Here is a 7998-nt window from a genome sequence, read left to right as displayed (position 1 = left end):
TGATCGATTAATCGATCGATCGATCGATTTATCGCTTTTTTCGGGTCCTTGATGAGAAATTGTCAAAAAAAATAAAAAATCGTCCGAGAGAAAGTTTGCGATTTAAAAATAAAAATAATAAAAATAATAATAATGATTACGATAATGATTTTTTAAACGATCGAATCGATGAGAAAATTAAATAAATGGTAGCAAAAATGAATATATATCATTGAACGGTAGCAAATCGTTAAGAAAAAAAAATAAAATAGAAATTTCGTCGATTAAAAAATAATAATTAAACGGATAGGTGTTTGTTTTTTTTTATAATAAATATTAACCCCATTTAAATTTGTCTTCTTCCACGACATAAACGTCATCATAGTGTAAATGACGAGTAGTATTAGTAGCAGTAGTCATTTTTCATTTACTTTTACTTATAATTTTTTTTTTTTTTTAGTCCACTCTTATCGAAATCTTGTTTTTTTTTTTTTTTTTTTTTTTTGGTTTTCACCTTCGTTAATTTATTTAAATCGTCAAAGGATTTTCTATGCCAACCAACTCTCTCGGTCACCGCACAATAAATATTTTTAAAAAATTTATTATTATTATTATTATTATTAATGGAAACGTTAGCATGTTTGTTTTTAAAACTGCTACCACGTTTTCATCTCGAATACGAAATTCGTATAACGAATGAACGAGGACGAACGTAAGAAACAAACAAACAAACAAAAAAATCGTATTGATAAGGTCGGAAACGTATAACCTTCCGCGTTTGCGTTTAGGCTAAAAACAAAACAAACAAACAAACAAATTTTTGTTGTCGTTGTCGTCGTCGTCGTCGTCGATCACGTGATCGTTTTATACGACATGAGCTAAATTATATATATTTTCGCACGTGAATTTTGTTTTTCTCGCGCATTTTCCGTTAAATTTGCGTCGCGAAGCATTTTTCTTTTTTTTTTTTATTAAAAATAAATAAATAATGTTTACGAATAGTTTATAAAATTCAGGTTTTCGAAATTTTTCGATTTCGAAAAATTTCTATAAATTATAAAACCACGTCAATCAATAATTATTAATTATTATAATTCATTCATGGATTTATAATTCGAAAAATTAAAAACATGGCGGAAGAAACGTGTCAACGAGTATAAAACTTATAAACATTCACCGTTCGGGTAGAGGGAGGGGAAAGGGGGAAAGGGGAAAGGGAAACAAACAAACAAACAAACCTTTGCCCGAGTTTTTTGACGTAATCAAATGTTTTGATCCGATTCGTAAGAAAAAAAAACAAACTCGTTAAAATAGAATATAAATTTTTTTTTATATAAAGCAAAGGATAACGTCGTGTCTTTAGATTATATTTATTAACGCGCCACTTTCAAAAAAATTATTAATGATAATAATAATAATGTTAAGGATGAATTTTTTTTTTTTAATTATTATTTATTAATTAAAATTGTTTCTTGTTTGTAATTGCATATCTTAAACGTTGTTATTTCTCTTCCGTTTGTATATATGTATTTCTCTTCTCGTTTGTTGTTGTTGTTGTTGTTGTTGTCGTGTACAAACCCGCGGTGTGTGTGTGTGTGTTTGTGTCGTCCTTGACTCTTTGGAACCATTTTTTTTTCTAATGTATCATCGTGATTAAGTATTTTTTATATTTCTCTCGATTTTTATTTAAAAAAATGAAACTTTATTAAAATTCTAATTTTGATTTCGTTTTCCCAGTACCTTGTACGGTGCGTGTGCGTGTGTGCGTGTGTGCGTGAGTGCGTGTGCGTGCGTGCGTAATTTTTTTCCTTCTTTAAAAATAAATGAAGAAATGTTGGCTTAGTGAAATCTAAAGATTTTAAATCTCAGATTTTTCGTAATTTTTTCTATCTCTCTCTTTCTCTTTCTCTCTCTCTCCCATATTTATTTTGCGTTTGTGTTTGTTGTTGTTGTTAATTATTATTATTATTTTTTTGAAAAAAAACTCTGCGAATATTTTTTTTTTTGTAAATAGAGTAATAATGACGAAAAACTTTTAATTGCAATGATTTTAATGATTTATTGTTATTATTATTATTATTATTATAATTATTCCCTTATTATTAAAACGTTAAATAAAAGAAATAATGCGTAATAATAATAATAATGATGATGATGATGATGATGATAATAATAATTACAAAATTTTCACAGGGTCAAATTAAAAAAAAAAAAAAAATATTTGGTAACTTTTATTAAGCGGATCAAATTTTATGTAAAGACGGTTGAGAATATTTTTTTTTTTTTTGTTTATTTATTGCGTTGCTGGAGAAAAAAAAAAAAAATTTAACCAATTAAAGTCAAACGGTTGAAGGTCGTCCACTTGTGTTCCAGACTTTTTTTTTTTTTTCTTCCATGCCATTCTTTTCATTTCTTCTGCCCTCGAAACATATCGAAATATCGAGAGAAGGAAGAAATCGAGTGTCGAAAAAAAAAAAAAAAAAATTTTTTATCGGCCATGTTGTTTCTCTCTGTTTTTGAGTTATTAAACAGGAAACAAACGCAGGTGGACAGGGGAAAAAAAATTTTTGTTTATTTCCACGACTTCCGTTTCGTTTGTTTGCTGTCTTCGTCCACGTTTCCCCCCTGCCTCCTGCCCCTCCCAATTAGGAAGAATCGATTACGATAATTCTCCGTAAACTGTTTTGTTTTTTTTTGTTTTCTCTTCCAAGTTTTTTTTTTTTTTTTTTTATTATTTTATGGGAAAATTATGTATTAATTTTTTGCTCATTGTAAAATGACGTAATTGAAAAATGTAATAATAATAATGATAATAATAATAATAATGATAATAATATCGTTACATAATTATTAATAATTTAAATACAAAGTTTTTTTCTTTCTCTTTATCACGTTTTCTCATTGATGTAAGAAATAATTTTTTTTTTTTTTTTTTCGTTTCGTTTCGTGTAAAAACTTTTCTCTCTCTCTCCCTCTCTCTCTCTCTCTCTCTCTCCCCTCTTTCTCTCTTTTATTTTTCTCTAAATTTTTAAACAAAAAAAAAACTTAGAAAAATTTCTAACGGTTAAAATTTTAGGGGAAAAGAAAGGTTATTATAAACAGGTAGAATGAAATCGTATTACGTAATAAAATATTATGGCGCGTACGTGAAAAATTTAAAGTGGCACAAGACAATCCAATCACTCGTTGGTTTTTTAAAAATCGTTTCAATTGAAAAAATAAACTCGAACGGATATCGAACCGGTTTCGATATTTTTCTTTCTTTCTATCGTTTTTTTCGAATTTGATTTAATTAAACGAAGGAAAATTTTTTTATTTTATCAACTTTTTCAAATTGCGACAGAATTGTAGTGGTAGTAAGACAAAATTTAAATTTTTTGTCTCTCTCTCTCTCTCTCTCTCTCTCTCTCTCTCTCTCTCTCTCCTATCTACTGCCACTACTGCCACACCGTAAGATAAAAGTAATTAAAAAATTTTACGACGGGACCAAAAAGAAAAAAAAAAAAAAGTTAAATTAATTACGCGAAACATTAAATTATAAATAAACTTAAAATTTCCCTTTTTTTGTAATTACGTAGGCAAACATTATCATTATTATCATCATCATTATTATTATTATTATTATTATTATTATTATTATTATTATCATTATTATTATTACTATTAATAGAAGAAGAAGAAGGTTCGAATTAAATTATATATTTTCCCCTCTCTTTTATAACGAATTTTTTTTTTTTGTAATTATCGTAACTTAGGCTAAAGAATCCGGAAAAGGGAAAATTATTTTCCCGACGGTGATGATGATGATGATGATGATGATGATGATGATGATGATTTCCCCCCCCTTCCCCCCCGAGTAGGTTTCGTAATTATCATTATTTCTATTTTTTTTTCAACGAAAAAAAAAAAAAGATTGGATAGGATAAAATAAAAGATTTCATTGACGGAAAAGTAAATTTTCTTTTGGAAAACACCTGGGGAGGTAAAAATGGCGGACGGTTATTATCATTAATTATCACTCGAAATTGTTTTTAAAATTTTAGTAAAAATTAACGAATTGTTTAAAATCCTTCTAGAAATTTTTATTTATTTATTTTTGTGTGTGTGTATTTTTTCCAAGGGTTCACCTCGAAATAATAATTTTAAAAAAAAAAATTGTTTGGGTTAATAAACAATATCGATGATTGTAACGATAGTAATAATAATATTAAACGGAAGTCAATGATAATAACATTGTCGAGAATCAAATTATTAACGATAGGATTTAAAAAATTCAGTATTGCCAACTTTTAAGAAACGATAAGGTGGAAGGGGTGGGAGGTAGGGAGTAGAAACGTGCGAGAATTTATTTTTCTACAGACTTTTCACGTGTTTTCTCTCTCTCTCTCTCTCTCGTTATAATTGTTATTTCGGGTTCCCTCGAGATTTTTTTTTTAAAGTTAATTATTGGTATCTTTTATTGTTGGCAAATTTTTGTGAGATCTTTACGAAAAGAGTTTTTGTTATGCAAAAATCATTGTTTATAAAAAATTTTAACAAACGTTAAAACAATAATAATAATAATAATAATAATAGTAAAGCGTCGTTGCGCAATTTAAATTTTCTTCGCTTTTTTCGCCACTTTTTGTAATATATTTTAAGCGCCAGAAAAGAAAAAATTATTTAATTTATTGCAAAAAATAATAATAATAATAATAGTTTTTTAATTGGTTACAATTAGTTACGTGCGTATACGGAGGATTTTTTTTTTTTTTTTATTAACGTAATTAATCATTGGTCGATTTGTTCATAATATTTATCACGTGACCGTCGAAAATCGCTTTTCTTTGATATTTTCTCGGTTGATTTAAAAAAAAAAAAAAAAATTTTATTCCGGGAATTTTATTTATCCCTTCGTTTAGACATTTATCCAGGTTTTTGTGTGAAAAATTTTAGGAACGATACCTGAATACTTTCGTTTACCCCCCCACAAAGTCAGCATACATTTTAGTTAGGTTCTTTCGTCGTCGACATCATGGAATCCGATACGGGAAAAAATAAAAACGCGATGATGATGATGATGACGAGTATTATTAAAATCAAGGCCAAGGTAAAAATACAAATCGGGGACGATTGGGGAGGAGGGAAGGGATTGGGGGAAGGGAAGGGAGAGTAGAAAGGTGAGGGAAAGGTAATGGAAAGTTTGTATAAGTAGAAATCGTAAGTAGTATAACTCTTATCGATATCTACCCAAAAAAAAAATGAAAGTAGCAGTTTTAAACAATTTGAAAAGTAGTGGTAGTAATAGTATTAGGTAGTAGTAGTAGTAGGAGGAGTAGGAGGTTTTTAATGGGTAGTATAGTAAGTAGTTTTCGCGCGGAAAAATTACATTTAAAAAATTTTATGTGTTGGTATTGGGTTAACGATATCGACGGTTTTTCCGTGAAAAAAAAAAAGAAAATGGCGGGGATATTTTCCTTGCTCTTTCGCATCAATGCCGATTGTTTGTTGTTTGTTGTTGATTTTTGTAGATTTCAAAGACGCGCTAAAAAAAAAAAATGATGGCCATAATAATAATAATAAACTAATATTTATTTTTATTCTTTGACTAGTAAAAAAAAAGACTTAGACTTAGGCGTATGACCCCCTTTTTTTGGATCGTGTCTATTCGAAAATGAAAAGTTACAGGGGGAGCCCCTTTTTTTGTGGGATTCGTCTCCCATTCCAAAAGGAAAAAAAATTTTTTCTAGAAGGTTTATTATCATTGGGCTAGATATTTCAGGTACATGACGTTTAAGAAAAATTCGCGCCCCCCCCCATCAAAATCCAACGATAATAATGACGTTTTTCACGTGACCGTTAAGCTCTTTTTCTATAATTATTCGTTAAACTTTTCTCCCCGAAAAAAACAAAAAACCGCACATACATATATTTACCTTTGTTTCCTTTGAATCATTGGTATTGTATTTCGTACCTGTATATTTAAATCGCCAAGGAATGTGCAAGAGTAAAAAAACATCATTTTAATGACCCTGTAAATAATAATGTTCGTTATGTTTAACTTACGTATCGAAAAGTTTTCTACCAACAACATCGCCGACAATTTTTTTTTTTTTTTTTCTCTTAATCCAGTATTAAACTTAACCGAGTTGTTTCCACCATGGAGTGTCACTGGCTGGCAGGCACCGTCAGTTAGGTACGGATATCGGAGTTATCAACAACAACTTTAATTATTTTTTTATTTAGAAAATCGCAACAACAACAAACAAAAATTTTTTTTTTTTTTTTCGTTAATAAAATTTAAATATAAAATAGTATTATTAACATTGGATTATTGTGATTGTTATTCCGCGTGTTTGAATTGTTTAAAAGTAAATTTTTACGTGTTTTTATTCATTATTATTATTATTATTATTATTATTATTATTATTATTATTATTATTATTATTATCATCATCATTATTATTATTTTTTGACGTTACGCCGGATTCGTTATTGTTGTGATTCGTTTTGTGCAATTTTGCAAAGTTTTTCGTTTTTTTTTTTTGTTTTTTTCTTTGTAATTTAATTCTAAACGTTTTTATTATTATTATTATCATTATTATTATCATTATTATTATTATTATTATTATTATTATTATTATTATTATTATTGTTTTAAATTTGATTCAAAGAAACGTTAAAAAAATTATTATTATTATTATTATTATTATTACATGTAAATTTAAAAACGTTGATGCGTGGGCACAAGAGAAGAAAAATTCGTTAAAATAACGAGTTTTTTTTTTTTTTTCGTTTGTCTTCTGCCCCGATAAAATAAGAGTGACCGATCAATGACTTCTCATATTCTTTTTTTTTTCGTTTCGATTCGAGATGATGCGAGCGGTTTTGTTTAGTTTTTTTACTGTAACTGGAAAAAAAAAAGAAAAAAATTCAACGGGAATTTTTTTTTTTTCAAAAGTTGTCGACGTTGTTTTTTTTTTTTTTTTTCATTCGTATTCAAGTTACACGACGATAATTGGAATAATATTTACAATAAAATATAACGAAAAGTAATGACGTAGTAGTTGTCAGTTTAAAAAAAAAAAAAAAAATTGCTTTAAAAGTAGTTGTGGTAGAAAAATATATATTATTATTTAACTTTTACAACTCGTTCGTTTTAAGTAGGTTAGTTGTAATGAAAATAATTTTTTTATAACAAAATGTTTTATTAAGGATAAAAACTCGAAAAAAATTATAAAAACAATTTTTTTTTTTTTTTTTGACGGTTGTCGTGGCAGGAAACAAATTAAGAGAAAAAAAAATTTTAAAATTTTCGTCGTTTGTTTTTATTTAATTTAAAAAAAAAAAAAAAAAAATCCGTGATTTAAGTTTACGTATTTTTTTTTAACGAACATGACGAGTCGAAACGAACGGTTAGCTTCCCCTCACCTCCCCTACCTCCCATACCGCCTCCCCCCAAAAAAACGTTGCTAGGTTGATTGCAATACAAAGTGAAAGGAAAAATTAATTAATTAATTGTGTCATTACTTCCTGCGACGACAAGTGTCGTCGCGAACGAGAGGGGAGAAAGGAGAGGAAGAGGGGGAGAAGGGGACAAGGGAGAGAAGAGGGAAGTGAGAGAAAATCCCGGTAAAATTTAAACGACATTTTAATGTTTTTAAAAATGATAATAATAATAATAATAATCAAGGGTAAAAAACGTTCAGAAAAATAATTACTAATAATAATAATAATAATGGTTTGCCTTGCTGGTTAAACCTTTCAAATCGAACTTGTTTGATGACGGGGAAAGAAGAAAAAAAATTTTAACGTGTCACCAGAACCGTTTTTTTTATTATTATTATTACTATTAACGCAACGGTGTTATTTTTTTTTTTAACTTTTTTTTACTGTTACTTTTACTGTTTTTTTTTTTTTAATTTTTATTTTATTGCCGCGTATTGTGTGCGTGTGTGTGCGTGCGTGCGTGTGCGTAGGCCTTGTGTGATTATATATATATATTTATTTAGTAGCGTAAATGACACGTCAAACACGTTT

The sequence above is a fragment of the Pediculus humanus genome, genomic scaffold (assembly GCF_000006295.1).
Source record: "Pediculus humanus corporis 1103172108302 genomic scaffold, whole genome shotgun sequence".
NCBI lineage: Eukaryota > Metazoa > Arthropoda > Insecta > Psocodea > Pediculidae > Pediculus > Pediculus humanus.
Note: the sequence above shows the minus strand (reverse complement) of the source record.